Source organism: Amyelois transitella, chromosome 15 (assembly GCF_032362555.1).
Source record: "Amyelois transitella isolate CPQ chromosome 15, ilAmyTran1.1, whole genome shotgun sequence".
NCBI lineage: Eukaryota > Metazoa > Arthropoda > Insecta > Lepidoptera > Pyralidae > Amyelois > Amyelois transitella.
In genome coordinates, this window is record NC_083518.1 from 3,091,656 (window position 1) to 3,119,035 (window position 27,380).

Consider the following 27,380-nt stretch of genomic DNA (forward strand, 5'->3'; position numbering starts at 1 on the left):
AATTTAAACATCGGTTCACATGGTGTTTATATTTTCGCATCATTTTAGCTATTTTTTTATTGACTTAAGTCAAAGTATTTCAAGTAAATAGAGATTTCTCTTATTTTGTGTCGTTGACGATCAAATTGCTAACTTTTACTCTTCTGACGATTAAGTAAATGACAATAAAGGTAAGAACTGACACCCAGGGTTACGGAAGTCAGACAAAAGTGACTTCGGATTAATGTTCTTCTCCTGGATAGACCCTCGGCTTATGTCTAGGGAGAAAATATCCATGAAAATTTCGAGAAGGATGGTAGAGTGATTTTACTTATAATTCCATATTTCGATGGACACTTTTCATTGTCCACCAGATATTTGAATATAAAAATATATTTGTTTTCATCTATCAGCAAATAAATTTATAAAAAAAAATATTTCGTAAAAACAATTGTTTTGTAACTTGATCTAATAGAAAAAAAAAACAAGTCATTTAAAATTTATAAATTATCTTACGTTTAGAAACTCATAATAAAAAACTATTTTGTAACTTGATCTTATAGAAAAAAAAAACAAAAGACATTTAAAATTTATAAATTATCTTGCGTTTAGGAACTAACAATAAAAAACTATATATATATCTTTAATTACACTACGTCTGCATGTAAACCTACTGTGTTCCAAGCACCCTCAGACAGGACGTATTAAAATTTCCAGAGTTTAACTTTGGGGCGGCGAGCGATGCGTTTCCGACAGTACATACATGCCTACATATACAATAAACTCATTCCATCAAAATTGCACCCTATTGTTGTTATAATATAGTTTAGTTTACATTAATATAGAAGTCTTTATCTGTAGAAAGTGGTTAAAATATTAATGGTCACGTTACGCTCAATTTCAATGCTTTCAACAAACAGTCTTCGGTAACTTTGTAGGTACTTTAAATTATTAAGCAATTATTTACAACAGCTTATATCATCTATATTTCTTAAATTTTATCAAAAATTGCGACATTAAATTTTATCTGACACCTAGGCTTAAGCTTAAGTTTTGTAACTTAAACTATGTAGTCAATGTAAAAATGATATTTTAAATGTATACCGTAGAAAGCATTAGCTTACAACAGAAAAAAAGAATATTCGTAATATTCAATAGCGCATTTTGTTTCTATATTACACCAGAGGCCGCCCGCGGGTTCTTCCGCAACAAATTTGAATGTGGCTTGATCCGCTTCTCCAGGGAGGTTTAAAAATCCCGCCTCCGTCGTTACATTAAGCTAGGTCCAGACATGTTCCGTAACTTCCGGCTCGTAACAGCATTGTGATCAAAGAACACTAGTTTGGACGCACGTTCGGCACGGTACCGTTGTATGGCATTTCAACACGAAAAAAAGGTACGCATCCAATCCTGTGTGAGTTTATATGATATGATATGCGTCCAGAATAATTAGATCGCAACGCTCACACGACACGCAGGTACGGTGCTGTTCCAAGGAAGATTTTACTTATTGATTTTATTTATATAAAACGGGTTTAGAAAAAAGTAAAAGATTGAAAAACGAAAGCGGTCGGATTTTGCTGTGGGACATGGGCTGGGAATGTCCAGTCCAACTGTACAGTGGATTTTGCAGATGTTCTTGCTTGCGTATTATTATAAACATTGAAAACTATATAAATGTCAAGAGAAAAACAAACACAGTTCAATTCAGAAAGATCCCAAAGTCTCTCGTTACAGTGCGGACAAAGACGGTAATAGAACATATCTGGACCAAGCTTTATGTAGAAAGTGTCTTCCAGTTTCATGTTTCTAGCTGCGGGCGAGAGATCATGTCGAAAGATTGGGTTTATCAGTGTCCTTGTCATGAGATAACAGAATTATATCTGGATTTTGATATTTTACTGAGAAATTACGAAATCATTTCTTGCTAAAATGTGCAAAAGGTAGTTAATTTTTCGCTTTTATTTTTACTTCGGCCCAAAATACATGAATATTGTTATTGTTATAGTTCATTAACATTTTACGGATGCGAAACATATTTCCTTTGTTTATTTCTTATTCACAAAAAGTTCGCAGAATGAATTTAGATAAAACTTTATATATAATATATTATATCAAATAAGGAAATTGGCGAAAATTTACAACCAGCGAATCAAAAGTGAAAGCTAATATGGATATTAGAAAACATATATCCTATACAGTAGATTCGAAAATTTTCATATAGGTTCCACTTTATTTGTTTCTTATTACATGTGTTTATATTTCTATAGCTTAAGTCTTGTACAAGTAGTAAACCAACGGTAAGTAGGTCAGAAGTCTGACACCTATCATACAACTTGAAATTGAATTTTGCAACATTCATTCCCATTTTTTTTTGCATTGTTTACACCAATTTTTCGGTTCGCTATTCCGCGTTAATTGTTTTCGGACGTCGATTTAACTCTGTTCGTAATATGGAGTGTACAGAAGGATAACATGTGTTTTGTAATGATAATAAAACTGGTGTTTTTGTGTGATAGACTATAGGTTTTAAGACTAAAATTAACCCGGGTCTAGTGCGCTTTTGTAAATAGTATGTCGGGTGAAAATGCTGTTTTTTTATTTTTCAGCCGCTTCTTCTATACTTGAGCTTTGGAAGCGGTAGTAGATTTGTTGATAAGTTGTATTGACGTCATTAAGTGATACCTTGTATCTTATTTTGGAAATACCTTGTACCTTTTCGTATGGCGATTTTTTTAAGTTGAGATACTTAGTGACTCTTGGTCAGACGAGAGTCGCTTTGAGACTTACCTAAACCAGGATCATAGTCAAAGGTGCATCCCCAGATTACCTCAATGGAGATAAAGATGTAACCGGTTTCTTTGTAAAGGTTGCGGAGGTCGGATGGAAGTCGCTTCGTATTGTATAACCCGACTCAGCCAATCCAGGATCCATAGTCAAAGGCATACCCGGACTCCTCTTTAGAGTGAAAAAGATGCAACCGAACTATAGCCAGGATAAAGAGGAGCCAAGTTTAATAACTATTATTCATTTTATTTTTATTTATTATTCTCAATTCTATCAATAGGCAATACAGCTGAACGTGGCCTTTCAGTCTTTCCAAAACTGTTTTTTTCTGTCACCCCTAAGACAAAAACGTGATTCTAAGTACGTATGAATGTATTAATAATTTTGTGATTACACAAGATACTTTCAAAACTCCTCCAAAAAATTGTTACTTCTATAGCCACATTATTTTCAGGTTTAACATTCGGAGTATCATTTGACACGTGATGGACATCCAAGTTTTTCCCAATTTCATGGGCCATGACTGTCCCTTGCACTCCCGGGGATTGGCTACGATTGCCAATGTTAGCAGGTAACTGTCGGTATTTTTACCTACACAAAGTTTTACATCGAAATAGTGATTTGACATTGAATCTAAAAAAAAAAATGCAAATAATAGTAAAGATCTCTGTTAGTCATGGAGAGTGATCAATAGGATTTTGTTTCAGACATGTCATCTGCTATTTTATACTAGTAAAAGGCGACTAAGGGCCTTATACAGTTGGGATTTATCTTTTAGACGAAAGGCTAGCAATCTGTCACTATTTGAATCACAATTCTATCATTGAAACAAACAGCTGAACGTGGCCTGTCAGCCTTTTCAAGACTCTACATAATCCGCATATAGATGTAATTAATATATGTATGTCCTCGCACAGTACAGCACATCCATTTCATGCTGGTCTGGTAAAAACAACAAAGTGAGAAGTTCTCTCCCTATGCCGATAGTAAATAGTCAATCTAGGGGGAGGCAAATAAACTTGGGATTCTTCTTCAAGAAGAATATTTTCTTTGATGAGCTAGCAACTTGAATCCCAATTGTGATAAGTAGCCACAACGTGGCCTTCTAGCCTTTTCAAGATTGCTGGCTCTGTATACCCTGTAAGACATGGATACGCGATTATCTATGTTCAACTATGTGGTAGCTATAACAATATATTATTACTTGATGTAGCCAACCTTTCATTAATATTAAAACAACGTGAAAATATACTAGAATACTTGTCTAACATTGACTATTTTCTCAACCTTAACCCTCACTTAAGCTCTAATTTTAATAATAATAACCTTCATAATGTTATAGAACAGAAGCGTCCTCTGACGCTAAAGGCTAAATTCATTTGCATATTGCGGTCTGTGCTAGACCATCTGCAAGGCACATAATCACTCCTCGCCACGGAGAATTAGCCCCTAAGGTGCTGTAGTCGTCAACTATGAGGGTTTATTACGTCTCAAACGTGTTCACTCATGTTAATTCAAAAGCTTTGTGGTTACTGTTTGAAATAATGAATTATGGAGTTAATTCTTTCATTTTTCATCGAGATAGTAAATTGAGATTTTTTTTTAGTAATAAGTCATGATTTGATTTGTATTTAAATAAGTAAAAAAAAAGATAAAAATTTCACAGCGTTAGGCTCAAGTACGAAAAAAATTTACATACATACGAATGTATGTATATATGTACGAATGTAAACATGTAAGTTTCCTTACGCGTCACAATAGTCACGTCTATATGCTTTACGGAGTAGACAGAGCTAACAGTCTTGAAAAGATTGAAAATCCACGTTCAGCTGTATGTACCGAGAAAATTTAGCTTAACTTCCCAGCGGCGATTTTCGTCGAAAAGAGTTGAGTCAAGTATACAGGAATGCATAAGTCAGGCAATTAACACGATGCGACTCCAGGTCCCGTAGCATGGCTACGCGACGCCGTTATTATCGCGCGATAAACTATCGCTATTTCGCTTTTTATTATGACTTCAAAAGGGAGAGCGATATTTTATCTACCTATTAAAATGGTGTCGCGCGTGCCATGCTAGCTCCGCTGGGTCTTCTTATTTGGAAAACGTACAGATAAGTGGTTTTATTTATAAAAGTTATATTTTTTAAAATTTTTAGCATTACAATAATATTTACTTATTTCGAGATTCCAGTTTAGTCAGTAAAAGATCTCTCTTATATCGGATTTCGTAGAATAAATATATGGGCACTGTACAGTACACAGAATAAAAACTGAGATATTCCCAAAGTAATTTCGAGACTTTTTCATAGGAACTAGTGTTCAGAGATTTCATATATATATTTTTTTAAATATCCAAAACAATAAAAAAAAATAACTACGCAACAGATGAAAACGATTTAGTTTCTCTTCAAAATGTTTCAGACTAACATCTTTGTAAGCACTCTAATATAACGTCCAACATCTTCAAGCTAGGTTATGAATACATAATATCTTGTAATTCGCAATGTCCCTCAGGAGTACAGGGTGCTTAGGAATGATAGCGTCTAGACAGCATTGTACAGGGAATACTAGATAATATCAGAGAAATTGCTAAGAAAATGAGCATAGTTTAATGAAAATGTTCAAAGTACACACTGGATTTCAAATCAAAATGATGATCAAACAATCTATTCATTCATGATTTTTAATGTCAAAGGCTGTCTATCTGCCTATCTTTGTAGGTGTTATACCAACGAGCATGGCTTTTATTTTTAACTTAGTTTATTAATTTTCAAAATTGTTTGCATAAACTACATTTACCTTCAGAACTTATGGCGCAAGATACATATGATGATCGCTTTAAAGATTAGATATAATTATTATATCAATAAAAAAAGAATGTAATGATTCAAAGAAAATGGATAACTCGAATTACATTAAAATCTAAATAGACACAGAGACTTTTTTTAAGCCTCCAGTTTTTGTTTTGTTTGTATAGTATATTAATTTGATGCTCAAAAATAAACATGACTAAACGTTTTGTACTTTTTCAAATTAGAAAATAAAAATTAATTCAGTATTACACATTTCGGTTGAATCCAGTATAATTATCATTATTGACTTCTTAAATTTTTCACATTTGTAAATTAAAAAAAATTGATCCAATCATTAGAAATTTTGGTCGAATCCAGTATAATTTGGCTAAACCGACGCTTTGTTAACAACTGTTGGCTTTGGCAACACGCTCCCTACTCTTGTATCGCCCATCTGTGGGATAATTTGGACTAATTTCGTTAATGCCTTGCAGTTTGTAGGATTTTATGGTTTCCTGCAATTTCACGTATTGTATTACAATATCGCAACAAAGTTTAAACTTGTATTTAAAATTTGTGGTTAAAATTACAATTCAAAATTATTGCTAACAAACATTGGCCCCGTATTATGCGCTGTTATCAGCAGTTGCAGTTTTTTTCTTTGAACAAGATGATGTGTTATCGTAGAAATTTCTTCTTTAAAAGTCGTAACAATACATAATATCACGCCTTTATCTCTTACCGGAAAGACAGAGCCAACGGTCACCAAAAGAGAAGGGCCATGTTCCACTAGATAAATACTTGAAATAAATAAAAACTGTTTAAAATTTTGGTAAAAATATATTAAATTGTTTTTCGACTTATAAATAAATCTCTGTTCCCCTTATACAGATATTTTTTATTTTAATGTTTATTTTCGGCTATCACAATTTCAAATTTAGCTGTATGTTATGTATGTGTAATGATGGAATGGAGTTCTATCATTACACATACATACAGCTAAACGTAGCCTTTCAGTCATTTCGAAACTTTTCGGGCTGTGTTTCCCCATTAAGTGATAAAAAATATCATACATTTTATTCTCCGATGTTATATGTCTTTCTAAATTCAATGGCTTCCATATACTCAACATGTAGTCACAATCCTACAATATATAGGACCCTTACGTCTGTCTCCCCTAGGACATTGTTTAGAGCTGCGCTTAAAAACTAATCCGGAGTAGTGCTTTTAAGACAAAGGGCCCTAGAAACCTAGGGCTCTCATTGGCGGAATTTTATCCACTCGTAGTTAGTACGACCCCCACTTGTATGCGTGTTTTTACGACTGTTCCGCCCTTATTTTACATTTTCTATGAGTGTGTTGCGATGTGAAGTCATTAGAATTTTTTAACGTTGAAGGATATTTGAAGAAAATATTTTTTTTACATACGTCCATGTAATCACGTCTATATCACTTGCATGGTAGACAGAGCCAACAGTCTCGAAAAAAACCAATAGGCCACGTTCAGCTGTTTGGCTTAATGATAGAATTGAAATCCAAATAGTGAAAATTTGCTAGCCCATCGTCTACAAGATGAATCCCAAGTTTATTAGCCGTTCCCTTAGTCGCCTTTAACAACACACATAGGAAAGATAATTTCCGTCTTAAACTTAATACTGTCTGGAACATCAAAAATCTGTTATTAATTATATGTTTTTTTAATCATTACGGTAATGAACGCTGGCAGGCGCAGTCAGGTGACCACACTAGTGTATTATCCGGTGGTGTAGAATTACATCGCACGGCGGCCATTTTTGTTAACCGATGCTTCTCATGACTGCAATCTGATATTACAAGGGTTGATCAAGCCCAGCCAATCAGACACTCGTATTTTTTCTTTTGTTTTTAATAAATAGACCATGGGAGGGCGATGCGAGCGCAACTAACAATACTTTAAAATGTCCATACATACGTATGATTACGTCTTTGTCTCGTACAGGGAAGGCAGAGCCAACAGTGTCGATGCGATTGAAAGGCCACTTTCACTTTAAAATGACAATAAAGTATTTATGTCAGAAAAACTAATATTCTAAAACAATTTTCAAAGAAAAGGCTTCATTGGTTTGAATAATATAGGCAAATGTAAAAACAGTTGGCACGAACTATGTTTTGTTCTTTGAATCCCGCTTTTTACGTATGGCGTAAAAAATAACCCTTTCATCTTCTTATCAGTTGAACTTCTCACATTATTTCACCCTAATACATATCTTGTAGCATTTTATCACACATGCTTCCGTTATATTTCACCAATGACACTATCATGTTTTAGTTTTGATGGTATTATGCAACCATAACCCAATATCTATACTAATATTATAAAGCTGAAGAGTTTGTTTTGTTTGTTTGTTTGTTTGTTTAAACGCGCTAATCTCAGAAACTACTGAACCGATTTAAATAATTCTTTCACTGTTAGATAGTCTATTTATCGAGGAAGGCTATAGGCTACATTTTATCCCGGATTTCCTACGGGAAACGTCAACAATGCAGGTGAAAGTTGAATGAGTCGGCCATCTGCGAGCTTTCCACGCGAACGCTGCGCAAACCAACAAAGATATAGTAAAACAATGTACTAAAGATGTGAAGTACTCATTTTTTGCCACAAAAAAGTCCGCGAGAGCATATATCTATCTCTTAAGGTTTACTTACAATAACCACTTTTATGTTCATTTTTTAAGATTATTTTTTCATTATAAACATAAGTTATTTTGAAACCAATTTTCTTTAATTCAGTATTAATCCTTATCCAAATAAATATGTTTATTACTTTTGGCTTTTCATGTAGACTAAAATTGCCATTTACAGTATATAAATCAGACGAATAGGTTTTGAGATATAGTCGTTATAAGCAATTTGTAGTGAAACATTTAATACGGCGAACCAGCGTTCTTTCTAATACGCGTGACCGCCTGACCGCCGAGGAGGATGTTTGCAAAAATAAATATGATGCCCAAAATAACTATTCCACGCGGACAAAGTCGCGGGCACAGCTAGTAATAAATAAGTGTACAAAAAAATAGTTTGGAACTTACATATTTTACGTATTTACTAACTTATTTGTATTCAGTTTTTTTATGTATTTAGTTTAGTTTCATTATAAATTTTTTTATTTACAGACTTAAAGCATATTTTTGGTATTTATTTAACAAATACACACAAACACATCAATATAGTCCACGATATATGTATGCAAGATTCATACAAAAGGGTAAATAGTTTAACTGTAAAGACGTAAAAAACAAATTTACTTTCGCATTTATAATTATGTTTTGGTTACATTCTGCATATCTATATTCTATTGATAAACTGCCCCAAATGATACAACAATAGGTAATAGCAACGTTACGTGTCATTTAACAGGCACGTGATCGTACCCTATTTATTGTTTATTTATTAGTTTTGCTAGTTTTTATGTTAACAACTTGTAGGGGAAGGATTGTGAAGTATTTGTTGTCGTTCTGTTGTTTATGTTATGTTTTTACTTATTTATTTTTTGTTTGTTGTAATTTTTTCACTGTCACTGTATCATGTTAAGTACTGTCTCTGTATTGTTTAAACTGCCTCAATTGAATTAAAATTGTGTATCACCTAAACCTAATAATATAACAATGGATTAGCGTCGGTGGTCGTGAAGTTGAGATATCCTATAAACCATTAGTTCTAATCTGATACTCTTACGGTAAAGGAAAGCACAAAGAGAAACTGGATGTGTTATCATGATGCTATATGGGTCAGGTTCACTTGCAAAGATGCAAAAGTCAAAAGTGAGGAGAACGATGATGGAAATCAAGTGTGATTACCATTTTTTCTAATTCGTAACCTTAAAATTCACAGCATTTAAAGCTATGCACAAAAACTGTACATCATCGCTATGACAATATCAAACATATCTGGATAAAGTACAGAATTTTAAACTAGTTAACAAAACGAAGAACATGCTACTTAATAATAAACACATTAATAAATTCAGTTAGTTTTCCAAGATCCGGGAGGGAAGTTTGAAACCGCGCTGTGTATTTAGTTATAACAAAATTATAGACGGTATCGGCTATTTGTTTGCTTAGTTTGCTACTGTAGACTTGTACGGTGTGAATAAATAAATTGGTGGGCCTTGTTAAATATTGTAATGGTGGACAGAGGCACAAACGTGCGACTAAACGTGAGTTGAATTATTTCTACTGATTAACGACTTTATTATGGTTTTCATTATAATGCAATTTCATTCTTCGGTATTATATAATAGAGTTTTTAATTATTATGTCAGACTAGAGAAATAAGTAATGTTGTATGTGACGTCGCAACTGATGGTGATGACTACCATCAGTCACCACAACGTTCACCATCACCACAACGTTCACTAAGTTTTGTTCCAAACGGCTGAACGTACATATAGTCACTTCTATATCCTTTGCGGGGTAGACAGAGCCAACAGTCTTGAAAAGACTGAACGGCCACGTTCAGCTATTTGGCTTAATGATAGAATTGAGATTCAAATAGTGACAGGTTGCTAGCCCATCGCCTAAAAAAGAATCCCAAGTTTGTAAGGCTGTTCCTTAGTCGCCTTTTACGACATCCATGGGAAAGAGATGGAGTGGTCCTATTCTGAACGTTACTTGCAAAGCTAATGTTAGTATTCCGATTTCTAGGTGTCAATCAACTACCTACTGCTCGTTGATTTTCTCGCGTGTATTTATAGTTTATTTATGTCATTCTTGGTAAACGGGTAGGTACCTTAATTATGTACGCGTAAAATTTCAACAACGACTAATCTTGTTGTTAATAATTATTGTAGGTTTTAATTTTTAGTTTCACATTTTATTTTGAACTTAAGTAAAACTTATATTAATAATCATATTACAGAATTTTTATTCTTACTTATAGTTTTAACAAGTTCTTTCTCTCTCGTTAATTGGTAAAAGTAACAAGAACAAGTTTACAATAACAAGCAAATTATTTCAAACTTTGAGATAGTATAAGATTTCAGAAACATTATTTTCATCAAAAACTTTGATGAAACATGTTGTGGATAAAGTTTTGAGAAGTTTTTGGCGAAACATTTAGATAATAATGAAGTATTATGTATCATATGACGTTTAATGCATACTTTCGCTTGTGTGTTAATAACTTATTTCATTCGATCTGCAAATTATTCAGTAATTTTTGAGGACTCAAAGTGTAGCCTGTAGTTCTAACGCTATAAAACGGAATCTTGGTAAGCAGAACGAGTTTAAATATTTGGTTTGATGCCAATGTGAATTCAGAATAAAGCAATTATTTGAAAATAAATTAAACACGTAAGTTAGTAAAAGTCTTCCGTATGCAAAATCATTGTAAAAGTACCTGTACATATCTAATCAGGCAGATACATTTCTTCAGTGATTGCGGATTCTCCAATCGCTAAATAAATACTAAATAAGTGTGCGTACTGTTTTCGTTATTTTACTTCACCATTTTCAATAAACTTAGTTGCAATGTAAATACAGTTATGTTCCACAGTTGATTAAAAATGAGAAAAGTAAAAGACCTCTTAGTTTTATCTTTGAATAAAATTTATCGAAAACTCGAACCTTTAAGATTTTTAATTTTATTTATTGAAATAAGAAAACCGTGTATTCTGGGATTAAAGTACAAAGAAGAGATTGCTTATTAATGATATGAAGGGTCGAACAAAAAATACATATTTACATATAATCACGTCTATATCCCTTGTGGGGTAACCAGAGCCAACAGTCCCGTAAAGACTGATAGGCCACGTTCAGCTGTTTGGCTTAGTGATAGAATTGAGATTTAAATAGTGACAGGTTGCTAGCCCATCGCCTAAAGAAGAATCTCAAGTTTATAAACTTATCTTCTTAGTCACCTTTTACGACATCCATGTAAATGAGATAGAGTGGTTCTATTATTTTTTCTTTTCGTGCTGAAAGCACACAACATAAACAAAAGATTGATTTTTGTTCCGAGACAGTTATCTTTTGTAAAATCAGATTTAGCTTTATTATTGTCTTTAGCTAAAGCGCCTACTGAGATTTTGATTAAGCCCCACATTACTTAGTCAAAAACAATGATGCGGGCCAAAACCTCAAGTTGTAAGTCCTAAGGTATTCCCAAAGGTACATACCCCTATTTACATATGCGGATTTGGCGGCTTTCGCGGATGCGTGCGGTTTCGTTTCTATTTGCACTAGTGGGGTGTGTTCGCGTAATTACGGCATTGGGACACGTCCCGAGGCGAGGTAACCGCATTGGGGAGTTAGAGTTCCTAGATGTGGTAACATTGCGTAAGTATAAGTAAGAACTAATTATACTTGGTGCCTACTAGTTATGGATTTCAAGTGACTTGACGTAATGACAGTACATTTTTTGGAATAATAGCAGTTTAATAATAAATTTCATGAACAGCAGCTTTGAATTAATGTCATTGTCAGAAGATGATTCGCACAAGACAATTACTGACAACAATGGATTCCAATTTGATAATATGACCCCAAGTTGATGAAAGATATTTCAAGAAGATAATTGGCTTGTTTCAAATATACTTGGTTTCACTCTTAAATATTTAAATATATTTTTTCATACATTTTTAATTTCTGCAGAATACGATGTAACAAAATTTCAAAATTGTTATCTTAGTATATTTCTTCACGTACAGATTTAAAGATAAAAATCTTGACACGTCTTTTTGTTGACCACTTCCAGTATTCTCTAAACCCTTGTAGTCATCCTCTAAACGAGCCGTGTTCATGTTAATTCAGCCCTCACCTGAACGTGGACCCTCCGTGTGGAAACTGAAGACCCTACGTTATAAATATTGTATCGGTTGCTTTCTACAACGCTGAATTACAATTTGTTTGAAATCACTAGCAAAGTAGAAATTTATTTTATTTAATAAACTTGTAATAATTAATGATGAAAATTTGTAAAAGGTGAAGATAAAATAAAGAAATACTTATTTAAAAGATCACTGAATACGTCAATTAGCACGCATTTTGTTGAAATTTTAAAATTAAAATGTTGTAAACTTAATGGTTTAGACTTGGCAGCTATATTCCAACATTACCTGTGGACTTCGAGTCTTGTGACTATTGATGTCATTTTTATGTAGATTCAATAAAACAAATCATCAATCAATAATCTTCATTTTCTTTTCATAAAAAAAATATAATCATTAATACGAATTATCCGAAATATCGCAATCTCAATATACGAATCCCAAGTACATTTCTTTCAAGTACAGCTTTCAAGAAAGCAGTCACGTAATCCTCCAGTCATGACAACGATTGAATTTCCAATCAGACGATTGATTGAAAGAGGATTGATTGAGACGGCGAATTGATTTTAAAGTAGACTCAAAGAAAAGCTTAATAAATTGCATATTGGGTATATTGAAACAAGTCGGATCTAGTCCTTAGAGACGATGAACGAATTATTTTAATGTCTTAAGATTTAGGTTAAATTCGATGGCTGGAATGTAAAATTGATAAAGTAATTTGGATAAGGATAATCTGTGAAGACTATCAGAAACTACAGATAAATTATATACGTATATGGATGAAATACACATTACAGTTTTAGAAAATTTCAATAAAAGGCTGAAGAAGGTAGTCAAACAGGCTAGGAATTTACTTATAGAAATGCATTGAAACATCATAGGTATTCAGTTTAGCATTTAGTTCTCTAAGGTGTGGGATCTGAAGCTATGCATCACACTTTTCTGTTCGGCGACCTTATCACTTCTCCCACCGACGCTGTTAGACCTCAAAACTTATCAGTTCGGAAACGCATCGGAACATCGTAGGTGTTCAGTATGGCCGCATTATTAACTGCATATCGGCAGATGTTTATCGTGCACTACACGAACGGGCTGCACGCGCTCTCAGTTAGATAGTGATCGGCTTCGACTCCATTGTTTAATACGACACGACACAATATTATCATGTAGGTAACTACCTACCTGTTTGTAATGTAGCTTGATTTGATAATATTATGTAGTAATATCAGTAAATTAAAAGCTCTTGTTGAGTGATACAGGGATAGCTAGTGTGCGTTAAAAGTTGGAAATTGGCAAATATGTTCCCTAAAAAATGTAAGGTGTATTCTCTCTAGGTGTTAGAGAAAATCTGAAATTATCTCGCCTTACTCAGAGTTACTTACAAAAAATTAAGGCAATTGATAACACATCATTATTACAATATCTGAAATAAAACTATTTACAAATAGGCGCTTAGGTATCAAGATATATATGAAACAAATTTTATAGTAGTATATAGAAGCATATTAATCTTAATTATTTTTTAAATTACCTAAATCTTTTATTTTACCATTCTTAATGTAACACAAAATAAAATCGCAGCCATTTTCCAGAGGAACAATGGAAACAAACATGTTTGAACTGAGAGCTCACATAATTCTTTTGTCTCAGCAATTATACTTAAAAATATTGATTTCATCTTTACAATACTTCTCATAAATGAGAAAAGATTTCTTATTTTTATGGCCACTAAAGTAACAGTTCGTGATTTTATTTCCACTAGATTGCCTCGGGTTTACATTCCCAGGACTATATTTTACTATAAAAAATAAAAATATTTTGCAATAACCTTTGTTCGTTAGTACATAAAGCTTGTTAATTTCTGTAACAGCCTTTTCTCAAGAACCTTCATTACGTTTTTATTTTATTAAAATAGCTTCTTATATTTATTTACCTTGAATATCTTTCTTTAGTTTAAACAATACATCATGTGTATGTTAGTTCATTTGTTTGACCGTCTTTGACGACAACATCACTAAACCGATCTCCGTGAAATTTTACACACGTTTAGTGTAAAATACGAAAAATCATACCCGGTACTTTTCACGTGGGTTTGGGATTTACAAACATGCTAATTAATAATTACTGAAGCTTATATTACTTAAATTTATGGTTTAAATCATTTTTAGGTCAGTTCACTTGATTTCACATAAATTACAGTTATCGCTTAATTTGGGTACATTTTGTGGTATATTCGGAATAATAGTATCAAACAAATACATACATACAAGGATATTTAATTTTGTTATATTTGAAATTTGAGTTATTTCAGTGCAGCTGAATGCACTGATAAATTTCATGAGTAGGTATATCCAATTGTTAAATTGTCCAATTGTTTTTCAAAATATGAAAATCTGTTTATTCTGATTTTATGTAGACAAAAATTTCTGTACAGTTTTAGATAAAATAGTGTATACTAGACTAACCCCACGTTCTTATCACTTGTAATTATTCTATGTTCTATGATTCTTTATTACAAAAACAGATTTATATCTATATAGTGCCGTGTGGTTCCCGGCACTATTACAAAAAAGAATAGGACCACTCCATCTCTTTCCCATGGATGTCGTAAAAGGCGACTAAGGGATAGGCTTATAAACTTAGGATTCCTCTTTTAGGCGATGGGCTAGCAACCTGTCACTATTTGAATCTCGGTTCTATCATTAAGCCAAATAGCTGAACGTGGCCATTCAGTCTTTTCAAGACTGTTGGCTCTGTCTACCCCGCAAGGGATATAGACGTGACCATATGTATGTATGTATGTATCTAGATATAATGTAGGTATGTTCAAGGCATTATTTTAATGTACTTATTAAAAATGTAATAGACTCATACACACATATATACATACATGTTCATCCCTTACGGATACGGTAGACATTATCTACAATCTCCAAAAGGCTGGAAGGTCACGTACAGCTAATTAACATTTAGATAGTGACAAGTGGAGCAAGGAGCTAATGACATATTTGGCAACATTACTTTGCCTCGTTATAAAATGATTCACGATAATGCATCACAATAAAAATGCCATAAAAAGTATTTATTGGCTGTCCTCCACGCAAGAGCGATTATTAAATTAACTTGGCTCCAGTTTTATTTTTAAAAACATTATATGTTGCCAGAATATGTTCACTGAAGTGTTGATGTGAGTGTTATCGAGGTAATTTGGCAATATTGATGTTAACTCGTAGATGTGTTCGCTCGTGAATTACAGTTTTTTTGAGCTATCTCGAATAATTACGAGTAAAATTATGCAAAAGCCTTTTATAGTATTTGCACGGAGCTTTTACATTATTTTATTTAATCTCATATAAGTAATATTCTTATAGGGTATTATCCTTTAGAGGGTGGACATAGCCATCTTTAAAAGACTCAAAGGCCACCTTCAGCTAAATAGCTTTCTAATTATTATGATAAAGATACTGACATCGTTTCTAGCTCATCGACTGTAATAATAACCTAAAACTTTGTATAGGGAATGCGCAGAAGGACGTGGTGTACTCTTCACAAAATCTTGTCAAATATATAATAAGTGTTGGTTTTTTTTTATTTTTTTGAAAAAGAAACACTTGGCAAACTAGTATGTACATTTAAAATTCCAATAATAGGTAGCTAAAATAAATTCAGCTTCACTACCTACTGAAATATTTATCAATTAAGTTTTGAAAATATCAAAGTCACAAATTTAAATGGTGAGTATTAAAAATTTAAGGCTGGCTTCTTCATTCCTATACATAGATGCCCGCGGTTCGTTACTAATGCAAAAAGTTCTATTAGATATTCCTTTGAAACTTTTGATATGCAAATCGCTACTCTTAGGCGAAACAATAGATTTCACCGGAGCAATTGTGACAGAATCTGGGGATTATTTTTCATAAATTATTAAATGGCTCTCAATAAGTTACGTTTTATGGAAATAGACTTAGTAAGATTTTCTCTGTGTAAGTTAGTTCCAACGGATTTATTATTACTTAAACATAAAAAATGTCGTGTGGTTCTCGGCACTTTGTCCTGGTCAAAACTTAGGTGGAACCTTTGACCGGTTCATGACCACAGACCAGTAATGAGAAACTCAATTAAAGTAATGCTTTACTTAAATAAACTATTTCAAAAGCTAGTTTAACATTAAAGGACAATTTCAAATGGGTTAACCATGTTTACAAAAGTACAAAACACTTCCTCCATTATTCGAAAGCAACATTAAATAAATTGCTCGAACGCGAGCGTTATTTTCGATCTGAGGGTTCCGTGTCAATTCGGTAGATAAAAATAATGACAAAAATAGAAAAAAATATATTTATATATTTTTAAATTTGTTTATAGATTGGCAAGTATCAATAATAAAAACATAATAATATAAGAATTTTAAAATTATATAAACCTTGGAATGTGCGAAAGAGAGTTCAATGAATGATGTTTTTTTTAAACTATTAATCTTTAAACTATGACCTCATAAACTTAAATAACACCACATCCAATATTGTTATGGACAGATCAAAAAACCATTCCCTTGATTGAATTTTACAATTCTCACGGAAAAAGAAGTAGCTAGTCCACTACTTCGAACAAACAGCATTGAGGAAAAATAATAACATAAAAGAAAAAAAAACGACAAAAACCTAAAATTTTTACCGAACCCTAAAAACTACACAGGAAGACTTGTGTGGTCAACACTTTTTCGTCCCAATCCCCGGGACCGTCATTTGTTTTTATTTAAGTTTTAATGTCATCCGGAGTTTTGGGAGCCAAATGTAACCGTGTTTGGTTTTCAGGGACAAACAATTCCACTTAGTGGTCCCTGTTTTGATAATTGAACCTCTCTAACGGGCGGTGTTGAGTTCTCAAGGCAGGTGGCGTTTTGGTTATCATGGGCATGGCTAATTTAATTCTAAGTAGGTATTATTGTAAGTGAAAAATTTTACTTAACTTTTTTAAACGTCCATTTTTGTTGTTGTTACATATGTATATATAAAAATTGATTTGATCGTTGTACGAATATGAGCATAAAAATGGTTGGAGTTAACTAAATATCAAATAAACTTGAAAAACAGAATAAAAAATTCAGATCTAAAAATCAAAGGGCTACTGCAGTGAAACATTTGTTATATTACCCAGAATTACACTAGTTAGCAAGGACTTGTACAAACAGGACCACACACGATCAAAGACGAGTATAAATGTGTTTCTATAAAAGTTCTAATGTCTGAAGTTGGATTCTTCTTAGATCAATTAGTGTACTTCCTTTTAATGTAGACTCATTGAAGATATCCGATTTCTTTTTTAAAATAGTTTAAATTTTAAGTAGTTACTTTAGAATATGTAGTTATTTTGTTGATTGAGTTTTAATTTTAAATAACAAGTTTTTAGTAAAACACAAAAGTCCCTTTTTTTAAGAAAAATATCAAAAAAATAAACTAAAAATATTTTTTGCTTAAACAAAAATATGTCTTAAAGGGTTAACATATAATATGAATAAACATCGAGGCTTTTTGACATTGAGCCATGCAACCACTGTGCAACAGATTGACGAAAACCTCTCTTTTTTACCTATATCTACCATGGTCAAAGTTTAATGAACCAAAGAGAATATGACCGTCTAGAAATAGATTTCCTTGTTTCCTTCTGATAATAAACATATCAACAGACAAGGAATTTTACGATCAATTTCACAGATCTGTATTTTTATTTTTAACGATTAACCCCATTTTGTTTGTGTCGGTATTGGGTGTTTTATTTAGCCTTAATGTTGACACTAATGAGATTTATTACCGAAATATCCATAACAGTTTAACTAGTGGCAAGCATTTATTTGACTATATCATTTGTATTCTGCAGTTTGATTCTTACTATATTTTATAATAGAGTATTCTCGTTTTCATATTAGTCTGAAAGCAAACAAAAATATATTATATTATGTGTTAATGTCAATCAAGGTATAAGCTTATAAACTTTCTAAGATTACAGCTTATAAATGGCATTTTTTTATATACTAGAAATTTGTCATATCTGAATTTCTCCTCTTCTTCCTAGCGATAGTCCCGGTAACATTCTCGCAACTCTGGAGAATATCCCTTTGAATTTCTAATCTAGCATAACGTAGCCTTTGTGTCTAGCATCTATTGGAACTTTATAGTATGCAATAAAGATGTGTTATTATTATGTAAATCTGTCCCTGTGGTATAATATAAGTAAATTATATTTAACATTGGCTGACTATATGCCCGATAACAACCCGTCTTTCATATTTTTGGTATATAATTGCTTTTTTCAAAGATGTAAATAAGGAGCAATAGAACTGAAGTTTTAAAACAAGAATGAAATGAAATAAGAGTACAATTTAATAGCAGTATTTAAATTTGAATAGACAAAATGAAACTACTTTTTACAACCGGTAAACCTTAAACAATAAACCGAATTTCCAATAAAATATGCACGAGCTAAGTTAAAAACCTCGTGAATAAAGAATGAAATTCCGATTCGCTAAGCTCACGCAATCTTGTCGCTTCAATTTTGCTTTTTAACTTTGGCTAAATGCAATAGCCCTTACTATTGTACTCGTTAGAGTATTTAAGTATATCTAAATTTATTCTTCATCTAAGTTCTATTCTCTTATCATATCAATCATCTTCATATCATCATTCAGAATAAGGTATTTATGAAATCAGTATTGAAGCGTCATACTTTAGTGTGAAAATCATTATTTGAATGGTTAAACAAACGATTATTTACAACACGTAGATTTTTATCTTACATGTCAATGCCTCTTTCGTAGTCAGTGGTATACCTTTTTAACCGAATTCCATTTAAAGATTTATGAGTACATTTTTTGGGACATATACGTTCATCATTTTCTTCGAGTAAGCTCGTCGATTTAAGTATTAAATACTTAATAAGTTTTTGTCTGTTTTCAAAAGCTTATAAATCTTAAATTTACCTTACTTTTTCAGTTGCCCTCCAGTTTGCCTCCCAGTTTGTAACTACAAATAAGATGACATATTTATATTGAGGGTCTGTCTGTTTCTTCATTCAGGGTAATTTTGTACGAATACCATTTTTTACCTATTAAGGTATGGACCCGTGAAACTTAGTCAAATGAAAAGAAATCCTAAAAATTAATTCCCACAAGTATGACACTAATAAATCTTGAGTCGCACGGATGTTTTATCGCCAAGTCCAGCGGTACCTCCGAGGGGGCGCCTCCCCGAGATTAATTCAGTGAATAAATAAAAGTCAGCAGATTAGGTCCCACCCTCTTAAGCTGACCCATGCCTTTGTAGAAAAATGCTCAGTATAAATAACTGGACGAATCAAAGTGAAACACTGAGGATTAATTGTATTGAGGTTAGTGAAAAAGTAAGACGTAAATCTTGGGCTGGATGTGTTTGATGTTTTCCCTTTTTGCGCAATTTATTCTCTCGCTTTATCTCTTTCATATAAGATACTCAACATTATTACTAAGCAAATTAAAACTGAGTAATATGTAAGCAAGTTTAAATAGAAAAGCGGTTTGAATAAAAAGGTGGAAGGGAACAAGTTACACGAATCTTGATCAACTCAGTGACGTCCTTCCAAAAGGATAAGTCAGTAATGTCATAAATCGATAAGCTAGCATGAAGAGAATAACCAATATGGATGAAGCAAAATGTATGCAGATTTCGGATCATGGCGAGTGCATGTAGGTTCCTTTCTACCCCTCTGAGCGAGCCGTGATTTTATGTAGGTATGTAACAAACAAAGCTTTAAGGATTAAGATTTTGAGAGTGTAACTGGGAAAAACTTCGTAAAAAAATATATATTTTGACGTTAAAATATTTCCTGTTTTAAAACAAAATCTATTTGAGTAATAAAAATAACTTTGGTTTTGTGTTAAACAAAGATAGAGAAGGAAATGCGATTTCTGCTTAATATAATAACATGAAAGATACCTACGCACCTACGTTTTACCTTAAAAATATATTTGTCAGTGAAAATAAACGTAATTCATTATTTTCAGAAGCTGACACAAATCCAAAGGTTAATGTTAACATATGAATACGAAGTTCTCGCTAATTAAGAGTGTGAACAATGGAACAAAAAGATAAATGCCTCATTTATAATAGGAATTATGAATAACAAAGGGAATCCCAGGAAAGTTTGTATAATACCCTCCAATTAAGTTAATGCGGTCATGTTTAAAACAAATTATTAAGCTGCCTGCCAGCCGCCACGTGTAGATTTTACATCTCTTTCGTTGATAAAATTTATGATGAAATAAATAGTTGATACGTTTGATTTATTTATTTACGCCAATTACAACGGTAATAGTATACCTCTTCTCTATTGTTTGGCATACAATTTTTTCTTTGCAAAGCATTTGCAAGGTTTGGTAGTATTGAAAGGAAGAAATGTAACATTTTTAATCTTTATCCCGTGTCGGGAGTCAGAAGGGATTCCCAGCCCACATTTAAGTAACGCTATCCAATATTTGCCTAGAACAAATGTTTAAATGTTCGGGTCAAAAGCGTTTGGAGGTCCCCGGATGAGATACAAACAATTTAGGGTCGGGTGAAGTCAGTAATTTGAAAATGTGTGAATTAGTATTTTATTTACCAAGGTGGTGTTAGATTATACTATTAGCATTAAGTTCGCCTATTTTAATTTTCAAACTGTAAATATTACAATAAAGAATAAATAAATATAATGTTAGGTTAACAGTTCAGTCCTTTCAGGACTATTCATAAGAGATAAAGGGGTGATTACATGTAAGTATGTTGCGAGTCTGGCATTAATCATCATCACGTGTTACGGTAGGTCCTCTCTAAGAGTTCATTAATAACCACATGCAGTAACACTACGAGAATACCTAACCATTATCCAGGTATAGAAAAGTATATCAAAGCGATCGCTCCCCTGACCCCCATTTCTATAACTTGTCCAGCTTGGTTTAAGAACATACTTTATGTTGTTTAAATGTGCACGTTTCTTTGTATTTCATTATACCGTAATGACATCGTTTGTATTCAAACTCCTTACTCAAAAACATATCAAAGAAATGAGCTTTGATCATGTGACATATCTCGAGCGGGGTTAGCATAGTAACCGCGACGCTGTTTTTATCGCGTGAAATATCGCTGTTTCGCTTTTTATTATAACATGAAATGAGACAACGTTTTATCGCGCGACAAAAACGTTGTCTCGCGTGCCTTGTGCCCGCAGATGGCGTGACAACCGTAACGCTATTAATGTTTCGAAATATACCTAGTTCAATTATAAAAAGTTTCCATGCAGTAGTCGTAGTAGTCATCTCCCATCTAAGTCTGCCATATAGAACGTGATAGTAATTTAGAAGAAACGAAGCCACCGTATCTATAGTGACATGGTCTGTACTGGGATCCGTTGCCGCATTATAGAAAATTGCATTAGAGCCATATTAGACCTTGTGTAGATACAATATAGTATATCTAAAGTTGTCAGATAAAATTTATAAAATGTTTCATGTCTTCCATTTGTTTGTTATTTAACAAATCAACCTTAGATATAATTTTTACGCAAACATTAGAATTTTATAATGAATTATTTTGAATGATATTTATTAACAAGAAACTAATGTTCTAATATGTAGCCATGGCTGAAAAAAATCAAAGTTTTTGTTAATAATTTTGAGATCACAAAACATACACGAAGCCTGAATTTTACTCGAACTGGAAACACGTGAAAATGGATTTCATCTGAAAAAGACAAAACTTAATTACAAAAATTCTTCAACCGAAAGGCTTAACAAGGTTAACGGCGTTCGCTTTTGTCAAAAGTTTATTACATTAAAAAGTTATGAAGTTTTTAAGTTAAGCATTTAATTAGAAAAATACTTTTTTTGTTTTAGCAAATAATGAAGATTGAAGAAGTTTGTGGCTCATTTTTCTTAGAAAATAGCAAAATATTTATTTACAAACTTGACCCAATTAGGAAACCCGGGTCAATATATCCCACACATACACTAGACTAAATTCTTCCAAAATTCACTTTCCATATATACACATGGTCAGGACTTTATCCCGTGCAAGGCAGAAACGCCTCGTTCAGCTGTAAGGCTTTATAATAAATAATAATAAATACATATATACGAGAAAAATTACACAGATTGAGTTAGCCTCTAAGTAAGTTCGAGACTTGTGTTACGAGATACTAACTCAACGATACTATATTTTATAATAAATACTTATATAGATAAACTTTCAAGACCCAGGCCAATCAGAAAAAGTTCTTTTCTCATCATGCCCTGACCAGGATTCGAACCCGGAACCTCCGGTATCACTGACAAGCTTACTACCGCTACGCCACAGAGGCCTTTATGATGAAATTGAGATTTAAAAAATGACAGATTGCTAGCCCATCTTCTACATGGGGAATCACAAGTTTAAAAGATGTCTCCATTTACGACAGCCATGCGTAAGATATGGAGTGGTTCTATTCTTAAGTTCCAGAAATCATACGGCACACTTTTCATACATTCTTTTCGCCTTATTTTATAATTATTGTCTCTCTCATTCACCTTTTTTCTGTGCATTTTGCATATACTACTAACTGAACGGAGAACTAGAACGGATCATAAAATGCACGTTTCGAGTCGCTTCAATCAATCAGGGACTAATCGAAAATTCCGATTCAATAGCAAGAGCCATCTTCAAGGGATTATGTGCCCGTCTTTTGAGGATAGACGCAGATAGGACCGAAATTAATTATTTAATGATTTAATTTTCGAAATTTAAAAAAATAAAATATAAATAAGACTAGACAGAATTTTGATTAAAAATAAATGATTTAAAATAAGCATTTGCTAATAATAAGCTGATTTATTAGGTAATCTACAAAGGTACTTTAGGCTAATCACAAAAAAATATTATACTTTTTTCCTTCTGATAAATATGTGGAAAAATAAAAATCATTGCTTAATTTAATGGCTGAAAATTATTTAAAGTGTAACGTATACTGAAAGAACAGTGTACATGTTACGTTATTACAATAGATATAATCATGAAATATGTACATCAGTACGTCTGTGTGAATTGCAACTAAATCACAACAGTAAGATCTCATTGAATTTATCTAAATGCTTTTTTTATGACTCAATCGAGGTATTAATCAAGGATTCTCTTCGTTTTACTTAAAATTAATCAATCCATCATTTCATTAAATGGTTCTTTTATACGAGTATCAGTCAAATTCAGAATTTCTTAATTTATAAGATTTGTATTTTATTGAGAAAGATAAATCATTTTATGAGTTACTTACAATTTAGACGTTTTACGATGTTATAAAATTTTAATACCTAGATCTATTAACATATTACGTTATTCGCCTGACATTAGTTCTAGTTACGTACTCCCAGAGGAAAAGACAAGTTCCCAGGCTACAGGGATCTTAGAAAATTGCAGCAGATTGAACTGGGTGCTTATCTTTATATCAGCGATTGCACGCGGCTTCGTTACCGTAGCAATTTATAAAAATAGTCTATGCCAATCTTTGAATATATGTGTGTCTCTGTGCCAAATGAATGATTCAAACAGTACATACATTACAGTATGTACTGTTTAAATCATTCATATATAACTTTGTTTTATATGTAATAAAACTATCAAGTAATAGACATTAATGTGGTATATCTACTATCTTAAAATATTTCAGTTTGAAACAGAGCATCGCACAAAGTTCTGTCGAGTCGCTAAGTCACGACTGTCTTCGGAATGAGATAAATTAAGTTATTATTTCCCACCGACATAAAACCTAATAGAGAACTTAAATTGATTAATTTCAAGATTTTTACTTCATTATCATTAATACTTAACTCGCTGGCAAGTATTAACTTTTGAAAAACTAAATAAAAAATATATTAATCGCAAGAAAAAATGTTGCATTAATCGCAAAAAAACAATTGAATAAAGCGCAACACGATATGATATGATTTTATATGTTACTGTTTTTACTGTTTTATGTAGGTATCGGTAATACCTATACCTTTGAACCTTTTGGGGTGGAAACTCTGGGACCGTGGGGCCCATCTGCCCATCAGCTTGTCCGTCATTTTCGATTTGTCGAAAAAGCTGATTGAGGTATCTCGTGACCTCGTAGTTTTAGTTTTAAATTTATTAGTTTATAAGTATCTTTTTTCTTTCTTTTTATAAGTAGTTTTAGCTTTAGTTTTAATTTGATTTAATTATAATTTTATAAAAAATGATAAAAAATTAGATAACAGAATGCATAACTGCTGTGGACAAAACGAAGAATAATATAAAACTAAACAATAATTCTTTAAAGAAAATGGTCGACTAATCTAAGGCACTAGTCAAGTCGTTGGACATATTGGTCCAAAATTTGGTTTGCAAATTGGTGTTATCGCATTAGGCACATGCTATGAGACCAATTCCAGAAGACGAACTTATTCAAACAATTCATATTACAACCAAACTTAAGTGGAGAAAATATTTTAAATATATATACATATATATGCAAAATAATCTTAAATCAAATGGCACAATAGTTTTAAAAAACACAAAGCCCTTCTTTCTCAAAAATAACGTGTAAAAATAATTGATATCAATTCGCTCCTTTAGAATTGAAGTGACTCAATCCAAAATTCTTAAATTTTGGTAAACGATAAAAATGTGATTGAAGTGTTGGTCATTTTTTAGTTATTCTATCGTAATATTAAGGTTAATCATTTTGACGTTACAGTTATTGTTAATAATTGTAGGTTTGGGGTTGTTTTAATGATTTGTTTCGAAAATTGTAAGAATAACTAATTAGAACCTTTGATAATTAACGGTTAAAAAAAGATGTCACTTAATTTCTGAAAAAGAAAAAATATAATTGACTTATTTAGATTAACGTCCTTTTTTTATTGAATAATACTAATACAAAATGAGTCTATTTTTAAAACAGGCAATTATTTACTAATGTTATGTTTATGTTTAATGACTAATTTAGGAATATGCTAGTTTATTACATTAATGACTTTCAAAATTAAAGGAAAGTGAAAACCTGAGTATGCTTTCATGAACATTTATTGGGAAAATTTTCTTCAGTAATTATCATCAAACACTACTAATCACAATTATAGGTAGGTACTACTATAATATCACAAAATCAGTCACAAAAATATTAGGTTTAATACCTATTTATAATAAAATACAGAATTAAAAAATCAGACTTCAAGTTACAGTTTTAGTACATACTGCAGTCAGCTTATAATCTAATGGTTATTATTAACCATAAAATTTCTAATAAAATATGTTTAATATGTTTTTGCTAACATATAACATAACAACAAGTAAGTTTTTAAAAACCTTTGACAAAGGAATATGAAACAAAAACTCTCTCGAAAATAACAATAAACAAAAAGTTATTAAGCATCATCATATAAACTGCTCAACTTGGCTATAAAACAATAAGTATCTCAAAAAATAAAAAAACTTAAAAACACTTTCTAAATAAAATTAGTTAGAAGACAACAAAATAAATTGCTTCGTCACAAAATGAGATCGATTTCTTACAAAATAGTTTCATAAAACCAGGCATATGTACTAGGGATTGCTATAGTTCTAACAAGATAACTTAAATCTTTCTGTTTATTTTCTGCAAGTTCTATTTTGTTACTATAAGCCTTCGATAGTGTAATTTCACAACCTTCTTTCATTTTATTTCTTTTATTACGCATATTTACTTCCTTAAAATTTTCTTCGCCGTATGTAGTTTTATAGTAAAATACAAACAACTTGTCTTTCACAAATTTTATCACCTTTATCTCATTGTCGGAATCTCGCCAACCTACTATATTTTTATCAATATCCTGATTAAAGTTATACCCCCATTCATTCTGTAAAGCTCTTAGGTCTATGAAAAAATTGTAATCTAACTCTTTTACTTTAAATGGTGTGCCTGTTTTTCTAGCACTCCTTAATAAAGGTACATATTGTTGAGGTATATAAATAGGACCAGATCTTAGGTTTCTCTTAATTTCTTTTTCTATTAAACTATGTGCATTGTCCCCCTCGTTATGAGTATGTCCCTTAATTAAATATTTATGTGTTATTGACTGAATATTGTCAAAATGGAACACTGCATATGAGTATAAACAAGCAATGTATTTATTTTTATTCTGCCCATTAGCATTGTCAGAATAAAAAGTAATATTTAAAGTTTTTCCTGCATTATTTTCACTAACAGTCTTTAAGTAATCAAACACGCAAGAACCTATTTCAGTAGCCCCCTTATTACCCTGTGTTTCATTCCAAAAGAAACAGTATACATCTTTATATGCACCTAAGTCACTATCATTTTTCTGTTTATTGCTATCTTTTGATTTAGGAGCTAGTTCAACTATAGTAAAATTATAACAGTTAAGTCTAGATCTGTAATAAAACGAAGAAACATCACCCTTAGGACAAGTCATTGCAGCTTCTAAGTCGTAAACGGCGCAAATATTTGTTTCATTAATGTTAGAACGATCATTTCTCTTCTCCTCTCTACACAGATTCTTTTCTTTAATATGCTTTTCATACTTTTCTTGTATACCTAACTTTTCTTCTGATAATGCTAATTCATAACTTGTACATAAATCACACAAATCCTTTTTGGGTTGAAAGAAGCTTATATTAAATTCAGTTGTAAATATCAAGTAATAGATCCAGTATGCAGCGTGGGGTTTGTTTTCTTTGGTTTGATTTGTGTAAAAGTCTCTACATAGTTCTTTTATACTCTTGCTGCCATCAATATATTCTCTTGTAGTAGAAGATCTTAGATAATGGGACTCTATGCGCGGTATACTATTAATATGGTTTTTGATATCTTGTACAAGACTTGGATCGATCGGCGCTCGGCTTCTAGAACGGCCCCTAAGATCTTCTGCTACAAATCCAGTGGAATTAGTTTTCATTTTCACAGTTCTTATTTGTCTTTCTGTTATGTCTAAAGTATTTATAAAAAAAGTTTTACATACGCGG